Consider the following 21,408-nt stretch of genomic DNA (forward strand, 5'->3'; position numbering starts at 1 on the left):
TTTACATATTTAGCGAAAAAATATCGTTGGTGTGAGAAGTTTACAAGTAATGAGGGATATGCTGATCTACGAATAAATCAAGGGCAGGCAAGGCCGATCGGTGCCGTTAGGAGGGTAAACTGATGTACGGATGACCAAGAGGAACGGTTTATAATTAAAAAAACATTTCAGTTGCGTCCTAAAATGGCGTCTACTATACTAAAGCATCATATTAGAAGTAAGAAGCGCATAAAAACTTTAAAAAATCACTACAAGTTTCATGAAAAAAGAGGGGACGGCCCTCACGAAAAAATGAATTCCTCGGTTCAGAAAAGTGAGACAAGCAAGTTTCATTTTTAAAAATATTGAGCCAAAGGATTACAAATTTGCGGTTGAAAATTATTTAAAGCGTAATTCCAATTTAAAAGTTACTCTGAGAATATCACTTTTAAGATAAAATTGAAAACTGTACCATGGAGACATTTTGTGACATTTACACGTACTCCTGTTTATAGACAGTTTTTGTTCAGCTCGGGATTCTTCATGATTAGATTCAATGCTATCGGGAATACCACTATAGTAAGATGTCTGCCATGAATTTTTCTTTCACATTTTATAATTAACAAATTGTGTGAGCTGTGGCAAAGAAGAGATGGCCGCAGTCAGTAAATACCTGAATTAATTAAAAAAATACTCGAGCGAGACCAGTAATAGGAAAATCAAAGGAGTGAAAGTTTGAAAACCTCGTTCCATGTGACCACCTTTAACGCACGAATAGTGACAATACTGTTGATGGATTGGTTATCACTCGAGAGAGGTAATGGAGATGGGCATGAGAAATACGGTCGGAAGAGATACAACAAAAAAAGCAAATGCCCGGATTCGCCCTTTGACTACGCCAACCACCACTCCGCTAGGATTAGCAAACCGTATGAGGCAAAAGCTAACTAGTCTAGAATCAGCCCAGGGTAGTGAGCAAAAAACGAACTGGCATAACAGAAGGGAAGATCGTGAGGAGGGAATTTTAAGGCTTAGATTAAAGGTGCAAAAATTTGCTGCCGGTACACCATTACACTTTCAACCAGTCGACAGAACGGACGCGGCAAACAGCCTCTTGCGTACGGAAATAAATATCTTATTCCTACTTTTACCGTCATGGGACTCTCTAACGCTTAATGCACACAGGCAAGTATGTTGATTTAATTTAGTTATTTCAATATAAGGTTTCATATAAAATGGTCATGAGCACAGAATATCCACTGATCTTTGGAGAAAAACCCATTTGCTACTAATCAGGAATTGTCGGGTTACTTCTTTTTGGAAGGTTCAGCGGTAGATTGGATTAATTTGTTTGCAACTGGGTGAATTTTGACGCTTCAAATTCTCGGCCATAAGCTACTTGAAAAATATTCGATATATTTCTTTTATCTTACTTTTCTTTTTTGTTATTTTCGAATGTAATGAGCAAACGGCTATCTCGTACAGGGATATATCTACATACTAGATTTGGTACTAAATATTGGTAGGTAATTGAATAAGTACACGTATCTAACGGTAAGCGTAGGAATACATATCCTCCGAATAATTTGCAAATCCCTACATTAGATGATATCATATCTAAATTGGCTAATACGATGGACTCACTCGGTTCCAATTCATCAACTGTTCCATTGAATTGGATCGTAATTGATAAACGGAGAATCAGTGACGAATATTGGATTATTGTCTGAGCGAAGACCGTATTTGGTGTGCACGAGATGAATAACTACTAACGTATACACAAGTGAGTAACAGAAAAATGTTTACTTGACGAACCTACACAATAATTCATCCGAAAATTGTCCATATTATAGAAAATCGCTGCCTTTCACTGAAGTGGAAAAAAAGTGGACGTCTTTAGTAACCATGTTGAAGAGAGTTCTTAAAAATGGGAATGAAACAGAAATCAAATTTAAAGGCACATTTACAAAAGCAGCTGAAAAAAATTGATAAAAATATATTTAATATATGATTAGAAAATTAAAAGAGAAATGATACAGCCTCCCAGATCCTAAACTGATGGCTCACTTTGGAGAAACTGGAAATTTTAAATTTACAGTTAATTTTACGAAATTCTATTAGTGAAGTATGGTGCAATGGTTAAGCTGTCATTCGATTATTTATTTTTCGTACTCATCTCATTACCCTGCGGAATAACGCATATTCAAATTGAGAATTGCTAAAGCAAGGTTTTAAATTTATTAATACTCTGACAGAACTGAGTTTATTTTGTTTGGAAGTTACGTACACTATCGACAAATAACTGAAAATGAATGTTCAAGTGTGCGAAATATGATTCCAAATGAAGACAAATATTTTGAAATTTACACGTCTATTTCGTGAAATATTTTACGACAATTTTACATTTTAATCATTGTGACCCCCAAATCTCAACTTTACAATCAATAGATTAAGAGTCAACCTTGGAGAATTTTCATGTAAAGGCAAAGCATTATTCGCAGAATTAATATTTATTGTAAATAATAATAATAATAATAATAATGATATGTACACAAGAGAACTCCAAGTGGATAAAGTACGAATTTTGACTCTCAAGAATAGGCCAACGGATAAAAGGCAGTTTCACACCCATATTAACCGATATCCCAAAACTACGAGTTAGAGTGAAACTTAGGTTACACGACAACCAATATTACTACATTACACACATATTAGTATTTCACAGTAAAAAAGAATAAAACTGTGACCACGACCCTGTTTAGATTACACATTTAAAAAATGTCGCATTCGTTTGATGCTAATGGTAAATGTGGAAAAGCTGATTACTATAAATAATACTTTAGGATGTTTCCTCTAATTTTTTTCGCGCACATTTCAATAAATAAACTAACTTTCCTCTGCACTTAAAATTGAAATCGACTTAAAGTGACTATGATTGGAGTTCCGCAAAATACTTGGTCAGCCACTTCAGTAATGGAGGATACATTTATTCGGTTGGAATTCAGAACACCATTTGCTATGATGACAAAATTCTCAAAGAGTGACGTGCATGTCTTTTATGAGGCTTTACACTAAAAAAAATCAGCAGTTGAATAGGCGAATGAATCCCATGGCAAAAAATTCTGACAAGATGGGAGATCCTGTATCAAATGCTTTATTTTTTGCAATTCGGTCGTCATTTTACGCGTGACGGCTCATTTCCGTTCAGGACAGAGGTAACAGTGGCGTTCCTCGGTAAAAACACCGGGGGCTTGAGGTAGGGAGTGGCGTTTGCTGGAGAAGACGAGCCACTGAGCGAAAAAAAAATATAACGGAAGGAGAACCACGAATGATATCATCTCTGCCGGCGCTTTGGCTTCGGTGTTCACCGAGAGAAGCACGCGTGCTTGTTCGTATTGAACGGCGGTTCAGATTATATGCCCACATGACGCTCGTGTACGAAGGTAAATGCCAGTTTTTGTGCATTATTTATTTATACATATATAAATATATATTCACAAGGTACCGCAGCTCATTTTACCTTACCAGCTTTTCGGCTGCTCTTGTGTTTGAGCTGTTTGACGGGAAATGTATACAATAGCAAGGGAGACTGAGGCCTGGTTGGAAAGCCTGCTGTGAGGAAGATAAGGCTCTCCAAAACCTTTTCCGGTCACCGAAACAAGTGGGTACTCGCCAATATGAATTTAGCACCGGAACTGATTGTTTTTATCGCAGATTTATCCAGTCCAGAAAGCGTCACTCCGAATGAATAGCAGTGGATTAAAACACATAGACCTTTCTGCTTCTTCTGAATGGCAAAATCATTCGCAAAAAACTATCTGTCACAATTCAAATAAAATAGAAACCACAGTAAGGTTTAACTATTCCGAATGCCTGAACACTTTATGGTTCACCAATTGAAAGGGAATCAGCAAAAGTAATAAAGAAAAAAGCTGTAGTTTTGCCGCTTACGCTCGCATATTTGTCACGAATGAATAAGAGTTATCGATGGATCATTTTATATATTTCCACCAAACGGTTGAAAAGGAATGAAAAAAATAAAAAAGAAACCGTCCATAGAAACAAAAAACAAAATAACAAAGAAATACCATATTGAACGCAGAATCCATTTTTTGAGAGAAATGCTGTTTTATAAGAAAATTTCAGCACAAAGAAGCAAAAGAACCGAAATTTAGAGAAAGGGAAAAGTCGTAAAACGAGTATAGGAAATGGTAAGGTCGTAAAAAGAATATATATATATATATATATATGCATACATACACATGTATGTATACATATATACGAATGTATGATATATAAGGCAATGTCCGATGGATCGAATTTGTGTATCTTTTAATGCGCGTGAAATGGTAATATGAGCTTCAATTTTTCCTTCATAAGAAAAGTGTTTTGGATCATTACTCACGTTAGTTGAAGCTTACAGTTCATAGAAATACTCTCCGCATTTAAAAATACTATTAATGAACGATTTTTATTAAACAATTATAGATTAACAGAAAATATATGAGGGTATTTAAGTGGAATTGGCAAATATTCTACTTGTAGAAACAACGAACAGAAATCAGAGGAATAAAATTGATCTAACAAAAAAAAGCCAGATGCATTTTATCTTGCGCATTAACGTCTCTTTCTAAGTATAGGATGATACCAGTATGAAAATCAATTTTATAATTTTTCTTTTTAACCATGGATTATATTATCGTAAAAATATTAATCAATTGTAAAATCAATGGTGACTTGCAGATTCATGAATAAACGTATGTATTTCGAATGATTATAATGTCGAAACATGTTGAATTCCTCTCGAACCACTGGAGAAATACAAAAAAAAATGTTAGTCGCTGGATGAAATTCCCATCGCCTAGGCAGAGTGACCGCAGTGAGTGGAGGACGACTGAGGAGGAATGAGAGAATTCATGGTTATGGCTCCAGTGAGGTGAGAGTGAACGTTGAAACTTATCGCTTACCTAACGTATGGTCAGTGGGAATATACTGCAACATTTTATGAGATTTATGGATACCTGGAAATGGAAAACGAACTCCTCTAAAAAATTAAGGAGAGAGAAATCGATCCGAACTTTCCCGTTTATTCCGTTGGGATTAAATTTGCAGCAACCGGAGAATAGCATGCTGTAATTCTCACACTTTGCATTGCAATACACTCCAAAAATGATCTGTGTGTAATGGAAGTCAAGCATATTTCGTCCGCGGTTCATGCTTGAGCATATACACGTATACATAAGCATATGCGCTGTGAGAAGAAATTAAAATAAATTAAGTGAATTTATAATGAGCAAAAATATAGGCAACTCCACGCAGTGATTAATCTAATTTAATTTATTCAAGTGCTTTTTACATTTGTTGACTTTGTATTGTAAGAGTCTTTTGCAATGTCTTCGAAAGGGATGAATTCAAAACTCGTTGGATTTTGATACATATTTGCTAAGAGATTTCAAATATATTGGATATAAAAAATAAGGGTTTTCATCAATCTTACAATATTGATAAATCATTCAAAATCATGGACAAACTTGGAATAATTAGAATTCATTAATATCGACGCACAAGAACTTTTTAAAAAAACACGTATCAATTATCAACAACGTTTTATACTTGTTATCTTGGTAATTTTGGGGAGGATTGGGTCCAATAACTTCTCATTATTTAAAATTCACATATTGCTTTTCTATGGGTTTCTCCTGAATAACCTATAAAATATTTACACAAGATATATTTCATTATCATAACAATGCCATTCTAATAGCAAAAAAACCCTCACAACTACTCTTTTTAATTAGTTCACAGTTCATATCACAAATTGTACATGAAAATACAATAGAAAATGATTTAGCATTTTCTGTTTTTATGATGGAATCATTAGCCTTTCGTGGTCTGATATGATTTTTCTTAATTGAAAATAAGCCTTGATTTTAAAAAAATTAATCACTGCTTGATCGCCAGTTATCTCCTTCGAGAATAGTGCTTACTTATGCCAACATACATCAACCGTAATGCGCGGTGAAATTGTGAAGTTTTTGGCCAAAAATACCTCTAGTGTCAATTTTTAGCAAATAGGGAGGAATTAGTATATAAAATTATTAATTTAAAGTAATGAATTTTTATTGATAAATTGCCTGAGGATCAATGAACACTCAAACAAGTTGGCGCTTCCCTTTGCTTTGCCATCTGCCATCAATTTCAAAGCTTTTTGGTATGGCTCAAAATTTGCCATCTGGAGAATCGTTGCCTCTTGTACTTTCTGAGGAACCGGCAATTATTTCCAAAGTTACGCACAGAATTAGAGCTTGACTGCATTCTTTCAGGGCCAAACAGCAAGTAGAAATGAATGATACGAGCCATAGTTACTAATAGTGACAATGGTCAGTCATTTTTAGTAACAAACTTTTAGATACAACACTTTGCTCGGAGCTTTATGCTTCCAACTTCTGTTTTAAAACGTGATGAAAGTTCATACCAAAAGTGAAAACAGAAGGATGGATTTACAAGGTTCGTATAAAAAACATCGGAAACAATTTTTGACGTGACCGTGCGTCACACCGTGCATAATCGGTAGTAGGGGTTTAACCTTCAACGCGCGCCAAGTACCAATCGCCTGCGCGCATTCGTTCAGACTAGATCGCGTGTTTAGTGGACTCCTGTCCATGTGTAAGCGCAAAAGCGAGCGATTAAACAGCGGTCCGCCGTCAAATTTTGTGTTGGACTGGGGAAATCGGGTATGAAGACGTTAAACATTAATTTCCAAGAGTTCAAAAATGAAAGGATGTCAAAAACTGAAATATTTAGGTGGCACTTGGTCTTGAAAGACGGCCGAGAGAGTGTAAAGAACGAGCCCCGCGCTAGACGGCCGCCAATATCAAGAACCGAAGACAACGCGTAACGCGTTCGTGAAGTGCCTGATTCAGACCGTCGATTAAGTGTGCTTATAATTATTGCGGATCGTATTGGTATTGATTAGATGACAGTTGATAGACACACCATTATTACCGCAAATTTGGTGATGCGAAAGATCTGCGCTAAACTCGTCCCGGAGGCCTTGAGCGGTTGAGGCTCCAAGGCAACCAACGACCTGACGAAAAACGTAATCACGATGACTCCCCAACCCCCTTACAGTTCCAACTTGACACCAGCAGATATTTCCTTTTCTCAAAAGCGAAATCCTCCCTCAGAGGACACCACCATGAGACACCCAACTGCCGCCCAAAAAGCTTACATGCGTACAGATCTTGGTGCCAATAACAAAATTTAATTTATTTTAACCTTTAGAACCTTCCGGATACGCCTACCAGGGAGCCTTTGAGTCAGGGAAAAGCCTCTGACAAAAGTATGCCGGCGCTCAAGGGATAAAATTTGAAGAATTTTGAGGCATGGTAGCCCGAAATAAATTCATTTTATCAAAATTTTTATAAAAACCTGGAATGTATCACTCAACTATACGTAATATCCTGGAGGGATTTTGATTCAAAAGTTTTTCCGCGTATGCGGTGTAAACATGTTTATATTATTTATAACAAAATATCCTCTGGTATTAACCTTAACAACAAAATAACTAAATATTAGAATGTACTAGAGATGAATTTCACAGAATTTAATATCCTTTCCGTCAAAAATAAACTTCTTGAGTATTACTTCAACGCTTAAAATGCAAGCAATCTTCATCTAGCGAGGTCACGCTATAACTTAACCAAACGTTAAACGAGGAGGGCTGTACTCGTCTCACCTGAAGGCTTTCCAACATTTTTCTCGCTCCAATTCATCCCCAACTGCACTCACCCACACCCATTTCCTCCCCCCACACATCTTCCCACGGCTTCTTTTCCCATTTGCCACGGCCTTCACCTCACATCAATTCATATTCCCCACCCGGACTCCTCACCTCTTAAAACCCCCATCATTTGTCTTCCTCCCGCCGCCACGCCTCTCGAAATCCCTGACTCCCGCGTAGGCAAGGGGAAATTCCATCCGCGGTGATGGAATGGTAGGAAATCGACTGACTCCGACGCCAGCTCCCCCCCAACGCCTCCCCTCCCAAATGCCGTCTCTTCTGCTCATTGAAACAGCCTTCCCCTTCTCCGTTAGCCACGTTCCCATCATCGCCGTCTAATTAGTCTCCCTCTTAACGTTAACTGGTAAGCCACCCAAAGCAGAAATAATTTCTTTCTACATGAGACGAAAGACAGGAAGTAGATAGCCAAATATGACTAGAGGCCTGCTAAATGGCTCCCTGGTGACACCGGATAAGAGGTGGGACATCCGATCAGCAAAGAACTGTACCCTTGAATAATGCACTTAAGTCTTGGTAAAGGGTGAAAGATGGAATAAAACAAATACTCTAACGCTCATCTTTCTTTTGACATTTATATAACTCATTGAGGAACACTTAGTATCCACGCTAATCATGCCGATTTTATCCTAAGCCGATGTAATTTATGAAGAATTATCAGATAAATTATCGTTAAAACTTCAGCGTTGCTCAACTCATGCATTAGATTCACGAGTATAAGATTAGAGAGATAGACTGCAAGACTGACAGGTTTAAATGGTCATTTTTTCCAAGAACAATAAGAGACCAGAATGCTTGTAATCGAAATCCCCCACTAGTCGGCTCGACGTAAGAAGTATTAACCGACAAGGTAGGGACTGCGCATAGTTATACTGGTATATTTATATATTTTTTTGCAGGTTCCCCCTACCTTTCCCCATCAATTTGAAAAACCGTAACCCCCTCATCCCTTACTCTTTCCTCCTGGTGCTGCACCCCCTGCCAAACACCTTCTTGGTGGCTCGCAGGGTATTGATGTAGATGTAGATTCATATTTAACTTACAGAAATTGGATCACATCTTTAACTACATAAATGAATTTTCATGGTCAAAGCTTAGTGACAGATTTCAAATTCATACACTCTCTCTTTATCAAATACTTCATCAAATTATCAACACTAATACTCCTCGCCACTTGTTGGAATATTTCAAAACACAAACCAGGTTCATAAAAAAATACATGAGGGAATAAAAACCTGGTTATACCACAGCTTCGAACGGCCATCTACAGTAAATCATTTACTATTACTGCTTACCGCGAGTGGAACAAATTCAGTCCAGCCTTAAGGGAAGATCCTTCAATTGTATCATTTAAAAGAAACTTACATAATAAACTCATAAAATGACAACAGAATTTCTGATAAAACACATAAAAAGCTCACGGTCATATCATATTTGCACAAATTTTAGTCAGAAATATCCACTTGACGTATTAATCTAACTGGTAACATCTCACTCCTCGTGAGGGATATCAGTTAATTTTTTTTCTTCCATTTTTTCTTTAATATTTCTTACGTAAATTGTTAATTAGTAATTAATTTTCCTCAAAATTCTTTGTGTACATCAGTTTTCCTTTTATTTATTTACTTATTTTTCATGCACAACTTTATTTTTATTTATTATTAATTTTTTCTTCAATTTTGCAAATTAAAAACCCTAGAATTATCTATCTGTAGGTTTTTCGGAGGTTTTTCACTGACCCCTTCATGTGTGGGTGTTTCCGTGCAGTGGGATTTTTTTGTTACGGTTAAAAGCCTTGCTCATTACGTTTGGCTCACAATTTTGTATATCTTTCTACACGCTTTGTACTCATGCATATTCATTGTAAATCGATTGTCATTATCTAATTCTTATTTTACATTATTTGGCACTCAAAATATTTTTATTGAATGCATTTGACGGCGGGTTAGATGGAAGAAGGAACCGCCAGAGTCTCAATTTCGCACAGATAAAGCCAAATTATTATTATAATTGAGCAATAGATCGAACAGAATTAAAAGGGGGGATACGAAACTAAAGCAAAAATATATATTTATTGATGACAGCCCAGGAAAAAATTTCTCCAGCAGGGGAATCCCGAACCATAAGAAGCAGAATATTTACTTCCTCACCTGTTTACCTTTATATATTCCAAACTGCTCTTTCAAACCCACATGCATTTATTCTTTGTATTCTGTATTTGATTATTATAATTTATCGCATGTAGATTGTTCATACTTTTTAATCTCGAATATATTTTTCCGAGCCAAGGTCAAATAAAGAGACACCGGCTAAAATTTGAAATATTACATTGAAATTTCCAAGCATCATCATTTCGTTTAATAATATAAGTAAAATTTAATTTTTACGGAGATCCATCCTAAACATATAATTATCAACAAAAACAATGATATTAAAGTAAGCATGTATAGAGCGAATTAAAGCAAGATAAAAGCCTCTAAATAGGTATTTAATTTTCATAAAAAGACAGTGACTGAAACGGAACACAGAACAAAAACGTGTTTAATGTTTCTGAGAATTTACCTGTAACCTTTGAAAACCATGTGGACCACTCATGTAGCTATGACTACATTTCACGTTTTTCCACTGAAATAATACGTCAACGAGACATCAAAATGAACGGTTCCAATAAACATTTGATAGATTAATGAGGTTTTAATCAAAATACAGTGACTGGAGTACATGAGGCAATTAAACATAGTGCAAACCATTACTTAGAGTGATTTTAATTTTTTTTAATCATTTGGAGAGCAACAAATTAATTATTCAGACCTATAATACTCTTCCTGCAGCAGGTGCAGGAAAAAACATTTTAGCGGATATATCTAAATACTTCTTTAAAATACATTAACATTCGAAATTTCTGAAGAATATTGCTTTCACTACCAGTAAGATTTTGTGGAATTATTGGCACTGATAATAGCTCTGATATGCAGCATCGTCTTCCCTTCAAGTAATGGAAGATTATCTGCTGATATTTGAAAATATATGGATTTTCTGTAGTAAAAATAACTGCGGCATATTAATCACGATTTCATTAATTTTTAAATTAACATATAATTGTTATAACAATGAAGATTAGGAGAAAGAATTTGGTCCGTGGGCGAAATGAACACGAGCAAAGACCGTCGATGACGCGTACAACGCTGAAGAGGGGCGAGGGGCAGCAAGGTAAACTAAAGACGCAGGTAAAGTTTCAGCGAAATGAGCCGATGACGGATGCGCGAGCGCAAGCAAAACAGTGGGCAAAAATCCATAAAAAAAAGCCGGCGGCGACGGTGCGACCGGGCGGGGAAATTTGCGTGGGATGGACACGGAACAACATTTTAAAACGCGCGACCAAATATTTCACCGTCACACCGCCTGCACACGAAGGAAACGACACTTTTTGCCTACCTCTCCGCGTTCCCTTCACCGTCATCACTGGTTTTGACGCGTGACGCGACCGGCATCGAGAGCTAAACGGTCCGACGGGGGAGAGATGGACGAGGAGATTGCTCACGCCGTGCTGGGGCAGGCGGGGCGGATTTGGGTCGTCTGACGCAGGAGCGGGGGTGGACTCCTCACGGACAGGTGATGGCCTTCCCGTTAGAACGTATACACGTCGGGAGAAAGAAATGCGTCATTCGTTCAGAGGCGGGTGCCGGTCTAAAGCAACAAAGCGGAAGGTGTCCCATTCCAATTCATCAGTTCCCTTAATTCCCTTTGCTCTCCCCCTGACTGGATTGGATGGCGTGAGTATAATATGCTGCTAAACGTACCCCCGCTAAGCTGGTTACGACGGGAGCACCGATATCCACACCCTCATCCCTGTTTTTGAAGAGTATACTCGAATGTAACAACGAATCCATAACTCCTCTCTTTATCATTTTTCTCCATCTATCATTCGTCATTTTCTGAGTTTTAGTAAGAACCGGGTAGAATATTTCTACTGCAGCGGTTTGATTGATCTTCGGAATACAACTGTAATCAACGAAGGAGAAATGGGTGTCGAAGAACGATGAATGGACATCTTAGCTCCGGGATGGGCGGAGCACATTGACGATTCTCCTTAGAAACTAGGCTTTAGCCCTAGAATCTACTTTTACCCCCTAAAAGACTAGTTTAAAATGCCGTGGTTGAGCAAACGAATGAGTCATTATGAGTATATGAGCGATGAGTCATTATGAGAATAAGAATTACACTACTCAATGAGTCATTAAATTAATAAAAAATATAAACATAATAACCCAGAGGAAATGAAAGCTTATCGATAGGGAATGAATTAATTGATAAAATGCTAAATATGTTTACAATACAAAATTTAGACCATTTCCTTCTGTTGACCTAACATCCTTACCAGACTCCTTCACTAAATGACAAAAGCGTTTCTTCGAACACTAAATTCGACTACAGATCCTTATCATACGGATGAAAGAGTAATTTTAAATGAAAGAATTAGACATAATTATGAACAAAACCTATGTTATCTTGAATGCAGGAAGATGAGGGGATTAAAAAGTGAATTTAGATGCTTGACCAAATGCGAATATTATACTCTTCGTGTATGGAAAGAGAGGGAAAACATCAAGGACAATCACAAATAAAAAGCGAAGCGATATATATAAGAGCGTTCCATATATAAATATATATATAAAAATATATAAATATATATATAAATAAATAAATATAAATATAAATATATATATATCTATATATATATATATATATATATATATATATATATATATATATATATATATATATATATATATATATATATATGGAACGCTCTTCGGTGACGAACAAATATATAAAAACACAGATGTAGATTTTCAGAATATAGGAACACAAAGAAAGGACACTCACAATACGTTATTTGACGTTTCGACAGCTCGGCTGTCGTCTTCAGAATTGCGTTCTCAGGGAAGAGCGGAGAGGACATGTGCGGGGAAGAGGTGAGGGAAGGAGAGGTAAGGGACCAATAGGAAATGAACAAGGGGATGGGAGGGGATATGTAGGCAGCTATATGATGCATTCAGTGGGCTTGGTTCAGCCCGGGAGGTTTAAATGACTGGGCCACCCAAATATGCGCCATCTCGCGGGTTCCCACCTCTATTATACTAGCAGATTTGGGAAGGATTTCAATCACCGAAACGGAGAAGCAGTCGTCAAAAGATTGATTGTGGGAAGCAGTGTGAGTAGGGATGGGATAATTAAGAAAGGTGGGAGATTTGGTGGAATATCGGTGGTCATTCATGCGGAGGGAAAGTGCGGTTGTGCATTCGCCCACCAAGAAGGCAGGGCAGACGTTACAGGAGAGGCTATATAATATTTTTTGAGGTTCAGGTGGAGGTTGGGAGTTGGTACTGAGGGAGGGGGAGGGTCTTAGAAGATGACAGCATTTGCAGCGTGGGCGGTTGCATAGTGCGGATAGGGGCGGGGTAGAGACGGGGGTGCTCGCAGTTGGTTTTGTGGCCTTGAAGATGTCTCGCAAGTTCGACGGGCATTTGAACGAAACAGAGGGACAATGTGGGAATAAAAGTGATGTGGACTGAGTGTTATTAATAATTGGGTAGAGGTCACGCATAATATGTTTAATTTTGTGTGGTCCGGGGAAGAAAGTGGTGATAAGAATAGGGCATTTTGGGCGGTTTGGTTTGGGGAGGGGAGTATATTGAGTGGACGGTTTGAGGATTTTACTATTTAGTAGTTTTTCAGGGTACTCACATTTTCTGAGAGAGTCATGTAGCTGGTCCAAGTATTGCTGTTGGGAGGGGGTGTTGTTGCAGAGACGGAAGCCACGGATTGAGAGTGAGAATGGGATGGAGCGCTTTGAATGAGGTGGATGGCAGCTGTCGAAATGAAGATATTGTTGCTTCATAGTTGGTTTAATGTGGACTGAGGTGTAAAACGTATTGTTTTGGAGGTGAATGTCGATATCTAGGAAAGTGATATTCGAGTCGGATATAGAAGAAGTGAACGATACTGAGGAGGAGGAGTTGAGAGAGGAAATAAGAGAGGATAAAGTTTCGCGTTCGTGGGACCAAAGGAGGAAAATATCATCGATATAGCGGGCCCAGAAGAGTGGTTTGAGGGTATGTTGTTGCAGAAAGCCGTGTTCTAGTTTACCCATACAAAGATTGGCGTATGTAGGAGCCATACGTGTGCCCATTGCAGTGCCTTTTATTTGTAAATATATTTTGTCGTTGAATTGAAAAGCATTTTTGAGTGTCCTTTCTTTGTGTCTCTATATTCTAAAAATCCACATCTGTGTTTATATATATATATATATATATATATACCGCAGTGCATATATCTGTATTTATTGTCATTATTTCCATTATTTTACATTTTTATTGTAACTTAAAAGGAACATTCAATTTTCAACGTTTCATCCTTGGTGCTAAATCAATCCCTAATACACACCCCAGCAGTGATTGTCAGGGTACCAATATAGTTTATTCTTCACAACAGATGCCAATTCAAAAAAATAAGTAAGGAAACACAAAACAGAAAAAACGAAATTGTAATGGTCTGAAAAGCCTTTTATATAAATAAATGACAGCCTGAAGATGCATGATTTATCGGACAAAATGCAATACAGTAAAGACACAAGAAAAAAATGGAAGTACGATACCAGAGCATCTGCAATGGAAATGGGGAAAAGCTGATGGGAGAATAAGAATCGAGAGTAAGTCGAGAAACTTCATTGAGGATTGAAGGCTGGGGACTGCAACTTCTAGAATACTCTACAAAAGGCGTAGGCAAGTTGGTCGAATGCGACCGGTGCCTAGATAAAAGTGAAATTGAAATTGCAGTGAAAGACACGAGGAGAAAAATAGGTCCCCCCTGAGCTGTTAACATTAATGAAGAAATTTTAAAGGTGCTAGGATGTGGACCTAAGGCATCCTGTTCCGAATACTCTAAATCAAAATCTAATTGGGCACGATGGAAGCGTTACAACAGGCTGTGACGAGAGAGTTTAGCAGGATTCCGGGTACCACCTTCCAGAAGGCGTACGAGGCGTGGAAAACTCGCTGGCAGCGGTGTGTGGACGTACAAGGGTAGTGGAAGACTTGAGTGAGTATTTCAATTCTGGGGATACATTTTTTTCATGGACTCATTCCTGCTACTTTTGGGATAGACCTTACAGGTAAAAGTCACGCGTGTTATCAGAGATAAAGTGCACACGAAGAAAAAAAGAGGATCAATAAAGTCTGATATAAAAGCGTATGATCACATTACATCAAGCGTCATTATCTGGAACGCAAGGAGAACGTAAATATCGCCTTTATAACCGTTTTCTCCGAGCCTCAATCATTCCTGATATTCAGGTGGCGTTGCCCACTTAACTCTGCCGCGACAATTGAATTTTACTCGATTAACGTAAAATTTCGCTGAACGCATGAAGATTACCAAGGGGGAAAGGAGGAGTGTAGGGGGGGCATAATTTTAAATTAGCAGACCTATCCAGAGGCAGGTAGGAAGGCAGGCAAGAGTAGAGGTTCAAAGCGCCGAAATACTCCCGTGAATGGCCAATGAGACGGCGGCCTATGGGGCGCAAGTAGCGCCTATTACCACCGGGCGTGTGACCCAAAATGGTTTCATTACCAATCTTCTCTCGTGGGTGAGAAACCGCGTTGGCATTGCCTCGCGCTCGCAACTCGGAAAGGAAGGAATTTAAAAAAATCCTTAAATTCTCCCAGCCGATAAATCGAGTGGACGTACGTTCCGTTCTCGAGTGGTTTACATGTGGCGTCAACGCGGTCGTGTATGTGCATATATTTATATTTTTTTAAAATTCGGGTCGAAGCGGGAGTGCGGTGTCGGCTGAGATAATGGCATTCATCGAGGACGTCGCACACTAAATTGGCTCACTTCACCTCGACAACCACCGTCGACCGCAACAAGTTTACTTCCCCGCCCGCCCGTCCCTCCCTCCTCTTCCCGTCTTTGTCTTCCGCATGCGTCCGTGCGCTTCACGTCGGAGGGCGAACGCTCTCTACCAACTCGATCGGACGTCTCCTCGTTTCCTGAGACATTGTTCCACCCGTTTTCGAACTTCGGCTAAGAACCGGGTGAGATCGAACGTCGTCCTTTTTTCCCCTCCGTTGTCCCCTCATTGCCCATCCTTCCAACCTGGTGAGTGTAATTCATCGAAGATCTCTTGACGGTCGATTGAAGGACTGGCTTGACGGCATTACGGTCTCTCAAGGGGATGACGCCAGTCGGAGAATATGTTTTTGTCGGAGATGATTCTGGAATCCTTCTCCTGTGGGTAAGATTCTGACTGTGCGTGGATTAATGCAATCCATCGTTCCAGCATTCAGAGTTCTCTCTGTAAGTATCACTTTCCAAAAAATATCTCAAGTGATCGTATGACAAGGAGGAATGCCGTAATTAATTCTGGAATCCAAAGTTACGAATTTCACATTTGCTTAAAGCATGGTTCTTATAGATATAAAATATTTTTCATCCCTCTAACTATAACTAATACCTATCGGAATGCACGATTTCTGGTTTCACATTGTAGAATTCCTCAATTATTTAAAAGTAAAATAAAATAATGCTTTCTAGTCTGTACAGGATGATGAGAAAAGAAATTAAGAGCCAAAATCTTGGCTTTGATAATTAAACTTTACTTAGTGATGTTATTAATATCATCTCAGTCTACCAGCCAGAAAATTACTCGAAAAATACTACACCTCAGCGTTTGCGAAAAATTACATTTCATGCGGTCGAAAGAGAAAAGTTAAATTTAAATATAAAATATGAAAACTAATGAATATAGTGACATGAACTACGTATCTCTTGGTGTGAATTGATATCATCTAGGCATTGAGACCAAGATGAATCTGAATGAATAGGATGATTTTAGTGAAATTTTATCCCGAAAATATCTAATAAATTTCAGGAAATAAAATATTTCTCATCTCCTTTTCTTAGGTTATAATTATAAAATCGATCATCATTGCAGTTAAAAAAACCCTGTATTTTTTTACCTCAGTGATAATGGACGTCCATAAAGTCAAGCATGAAAACATCGAATTCAGAAAATGAAAATCAGAAACACTGCCCTTTCCGAAAGTCATACTTTTACTCATATTGCGCCAGCCTATTGCATAATTGTATACAGACGTTAAAACCATTTCATTCTTTTCTCACTTTGTTAAGAATAGTTTTGTCGGGGAAATACGACATTAAATTTAAGTAACTATGGTATATTTCGTATAAGGGGGAATTTTAATTTTGTATGCAAAATGAATGTAATGAACAAAATTTAAGTATAAAGGGAATGAAATGAATGGGAAAATAAAATCAGTGTTAATATTTTTAATAAAAAAATTATACCAGGATTGCAACAACCAAGTACTCATTAATTCAATGTAAACGACAAAGGATTCTCGATATTTCTTACCTGTAAGTACAGGTGGAGCGGAAGTGGTCAGCCCCCGTCACACAAGCTGGTTAGTTGGAATGTGAAGATTGTGGGCGGGCCTCACTCTTGTTCAACCCCTCACTGTGCCACACAACAGCTCTCCGATGCCATCCTGAAGGTTCTATTTCCTGGGCTTAGCATCTGCAAGAGAGAGAATTAAAATTAAGCTATCGTAGTCATAATTTTCCTATTACATACAATCAATTGAATTTTACCGAGCGTTGCCAGACACTTATTACTCTCCGATACCACCATTTTAAAATGAAATTTCCCAGCGTATGATATAATGACATTACTAATATTTAACAGATCAAGGACTTTCTATTGATATATTTAAAACACGTGGCGCAGATAAAGAACTGTTTGAGTTGATTTTATATTAAACTCTGATTTGAATAGGAACTGGTATGTTTGAACACCGCTGATATGAATTTGGGATGAAATAAAATGAATGAATGAAAGACATAAATGATTCACTGCGTTAAAATTGAAATCGACCTCTTTGAATATTTATTTACCGTAGAAATTCTATGATAGAGCATCGTTAATAAGGCAAACTTCATCATGAAATCCTATTATTAGACTTACACACTTCATTTTCCTCTGAAGGACTCCTCTTGAGACCCTCACTATTTGTCCAACAGCCATTTGAAATACTTCCATTACAATCAATTACATCCCCCATTAGACTATTCAAATAAATTTCAACTCAGCAGTTTGAAATTTACAAATTTTTTATAGAATGAATATAAAAATCGGATTCGAAAATTTTTTTCTCAACTCTTGAATAGAAATCCATTATTCTAGTTGATTTAAAACTTCCGAAACTATTGCTTTAGATTAATGTGAATGAATTAGTGAATCAAAATAGTATTCCTAGGTCTTTTTACTCAAAATTGTCATGCATACTGTATTTTCTCGAATCTTTGATAAAATATGGAACATGATCTATTCAAAAAGGACTTTCATCATAGCGTGCTAACAATAGCACTAATCAATCTTCGGAGAGAGTTGACTACCAATTATCGGCGACTTCGGTAAAACAACTCTACTGGCCTCGCCGTTTTACTCTTATCAGCTCGTGGCCTAGAGCTGTCGAAGCAAACACGTGTAGTCACAGTTCTGCTAAGGACTTCTGCACAGGACTGCTAAAGATGGACAACCTTGTGGGTCAGCGTGCATGCGTAACATTGAGAACTTCGGAGCTTTGATTCATCAAGATGATAAGAAGAACTGCATGAGCCATTCCTAGAGTCAAGATTGGTTTGACTGTTTCCTTAGGGCCGGACATTGATTGAAGAAAATTCAAGATCGGGAATACCTTCGAGATCAACAAACAAAAACATCGCCACAGTGCCTTAAGTCACTCATAAAAATCGTGGATATATGAGAAAGAATCGTATTGTACAAATTAATTTGAATCAAAAGCTTAGTATGCATCACATCTGTGAAAACTTAATGGAACATCTGTTAACAGGCGACCAGAATTATGTCAACTTCAGCCAAAGGCTGCTAGATCACGTAACTATCGGAAAAAACTTCATTAAAACCATCACAATCGGAGACGAAAATTTGATTTGTGGCTACGGCATGGAACCAAAGCGCAATTGTTGGAACTATTTCAACAAATACCACCCAAACTGAAAAACCCTTGCATGATCGTTCAAACATGAAGTCGATTTTGACAGTTGTTAACGATTTTTTTATTGTTAACGTCCATCAGCATATTTTCTGCACGTGGCCAAACTATTAACAAGGAGTCCTACGTGCTGGTTTGAAGAAAGAAGGAACAAATGCGTCGAAATAAGCCCGAGAAATGGGAAAACAAGAGTTGGATTATGCAACAAGAAAACGCAACAATTTATTTCTTTGTGACGCTCTGGCAAATTTTTGGCTACTAAATATATTTCATTCTATCTTCACCCTTTGCACTCCCCAGATGTGATCGCAGGTCTGATATTTTTCAAAAAGACCTCACATATTTCCACATAAATGATTAGGTAAGTCCATAGTAAAATATTACCTTATCAAAAGGTACATTGCAGAATATTTTCCTTCGTTTTGTTTTATCTGCACAACTCACCGTGATTTTTACAACAGTATCAAATCCAATTCAACCTCTAACAGCCCTGATATTGCTTGTTTCAATGTTCCATTTTGGAATATACCCTGTGGAACAATTGAAAATTAAGAGAATTTTTCATTTTTGTTTGTATCACGATTTAAAACAAAGCAATGCATTTGCAAAAACTAAACAAGACGAACGCCATGTCGTTAGAAGTCACAACACGTGACACTCTTACTCTCATTAAACCCTATTTCAATTCCACATGCTTTCTACTTCTATCCATTCCGTCCAATTTGCCCTATTACACACCGCCCTTTACCTCGTATTTATAACATTATCCTCTCTAAAGTATCCTTCAACATTACATCAAAAATTACCTTGCTTTGCATTCAATTTTCCTGCCTTCTTTAGATTCCTTCCAATGATCCTATCTCCTCCCCCATCATGCCTAATTTTTTATTAATTTCATATACTATTCGCACATTTCACCTTTTCCATCCTTCGGCACAAAAAATTTCAAAAGTCTTCAATCAATGCTTATCGTCTAGCTTCAAATTCATGTTTCCGCTCTGCACAAAACCACGATACTTATTCAAGTTTTAGTTAGTGTTCTATTAACATCCCAAATCAACGGTCCTATCATTAGTTCCCTTCTGATTACGAAACATTATTTTCCTAATTCTAATCTTTGTCTTATGTTCCTAAGTTTTCAACATTTTCATTACGGGTTATCAATCCAAAGATTGGTTTGTAGAAGTTATGTACTATCCCGCTCATTGCCTATCTCTGTATTCACTCATAGTTCCTCACGCCGACATTTTCCACTATCTGCTTCTCGTGGTTTATCCTAAGTTTACCTTTGTTACTATTTTCCTCCATGTTTTCTTCAAATATGATCTTAAGTAATCTATTTGTTCTGGATATGTATATCAATTCCTGTTCCTCTTATGCCTTTTATTGGGTTCTTTTTTTGTAGTACTTCTTTATTTGTTATTCTCTCCATGCATTTCATTTTCATCACTTTTAGGTAGAAATTAATTTCTATGGGTTCCAATATGTTTTCCTGCTGCTCCAAGCAGCTGTATTGCCTAAGCCTCACATCCATAGGAGTATATACTCCATATAAATATCTATTATGAGCCACTTCCTTAAGCCCTTGCTAAAACTGTTATTCATTGATCATCATATTAACAAAAGTCTTCGCCCTATCCATTTTGCCAACTTTATCCCACTTGCTTTTCCAATCACTTGTTACCCTGCTGCCTAAATAGCAAAACTCTTCTACCTGCTCCAGTGTGTGTTTCATTATTCTTACAGGGAGAACTTCTTCCTTACTTTGACAGCAAAGCATTAGATTAGCAGTTAACTTACTTGTCTTGATATCGCACCCTTTTTTACTTCGTTCTCAAAAATTAACGTATCTTCTTTATAAAGCCTTCTTTTTTCTCTACCAGTATAGCTTTTTCGTCAGCAAATGGCAAATTAATAATCAGATTTCACATCTATACCTAGGATAATAACAAATCTAAGGCGTCCAAAACTCTTAAATAAGCAAGTTGAAGAGTTTGGATGCCTTAAGTTTTACTTAAGTTTATTTCCTCCAATTTTAACGTTTAATATTGCCGTCCTCTTTCTCAAACATTCAGGAAACTTTATTTAGTTTACATAGATTCTCATTTCATACTTCACACATTGATATTCTCATGCAATGCTTGAGTTCCTTTGACTGACTGGTAAACTAAAGCTTGATCATCCGTAAATCTAAATCGTTCCAATACCGTTTTCACAATTTTTTTTTCAATATATGTTGAAAACCACGGATAATAATGGGCACTCGTGTCTAACTCTTCTTTCCTTAATATTTTCCATTTCGACGCCCCATCCACCACATGTCTCTGAGAAAGGTCGATACAAGTATCGGTTGAGGATGAGTAACCTATCCCTCCAATCTAATCTTATCTTATGTAATGCATTCATCAATTCAGTCCAATTAATCTTGGGCTCAACTTCTCGAAATATACGAAGCAAGCAATTCATCGTTATTGTATTTTATGTCCCTCTCTATAATTGACCTCATTACTGCGACGGCATCACACCTGC

General features: G+C 37.5%; 1 protein-coding gene across 1 annotated transcript in view; it reads right to left on the minus strand.

Annotated features, from left to right (window-relative positions):
• Window positions 1-17,359, minus strand: part of Rph (Rabphilin) — a 157,556-nt gene extending 140,197 nt beyond the window's left edge. Inside the window, exon 1 of the mRNA XM_071591913.1 lies at window positions 17,220-17,359. The gene's annotated coding sequence lies outside the window, so the exon portion shown is untranslated. The remainder of the gene's footprint in view (window positions 1-17,219) is intronic.
• Window positions 17,360-21,408: the final 4,049 nt, after the last annotated feature.

This window comes from Hetaerina americana, unplaced genomic scaffold (genome assembly GCF_022747635.1).
Source record: "Hetaerina americana unplaced genomic scaffold, ioHetAmer1.1.p SCAF_5, whole genome shotgun sequence".
NCBI classification, from domain to species: Eukaryota; Metazoa; Arthropoda; class Insecta; order Odonata; family Calopterygidae; genus Hetaerina; species Hetaerina americana.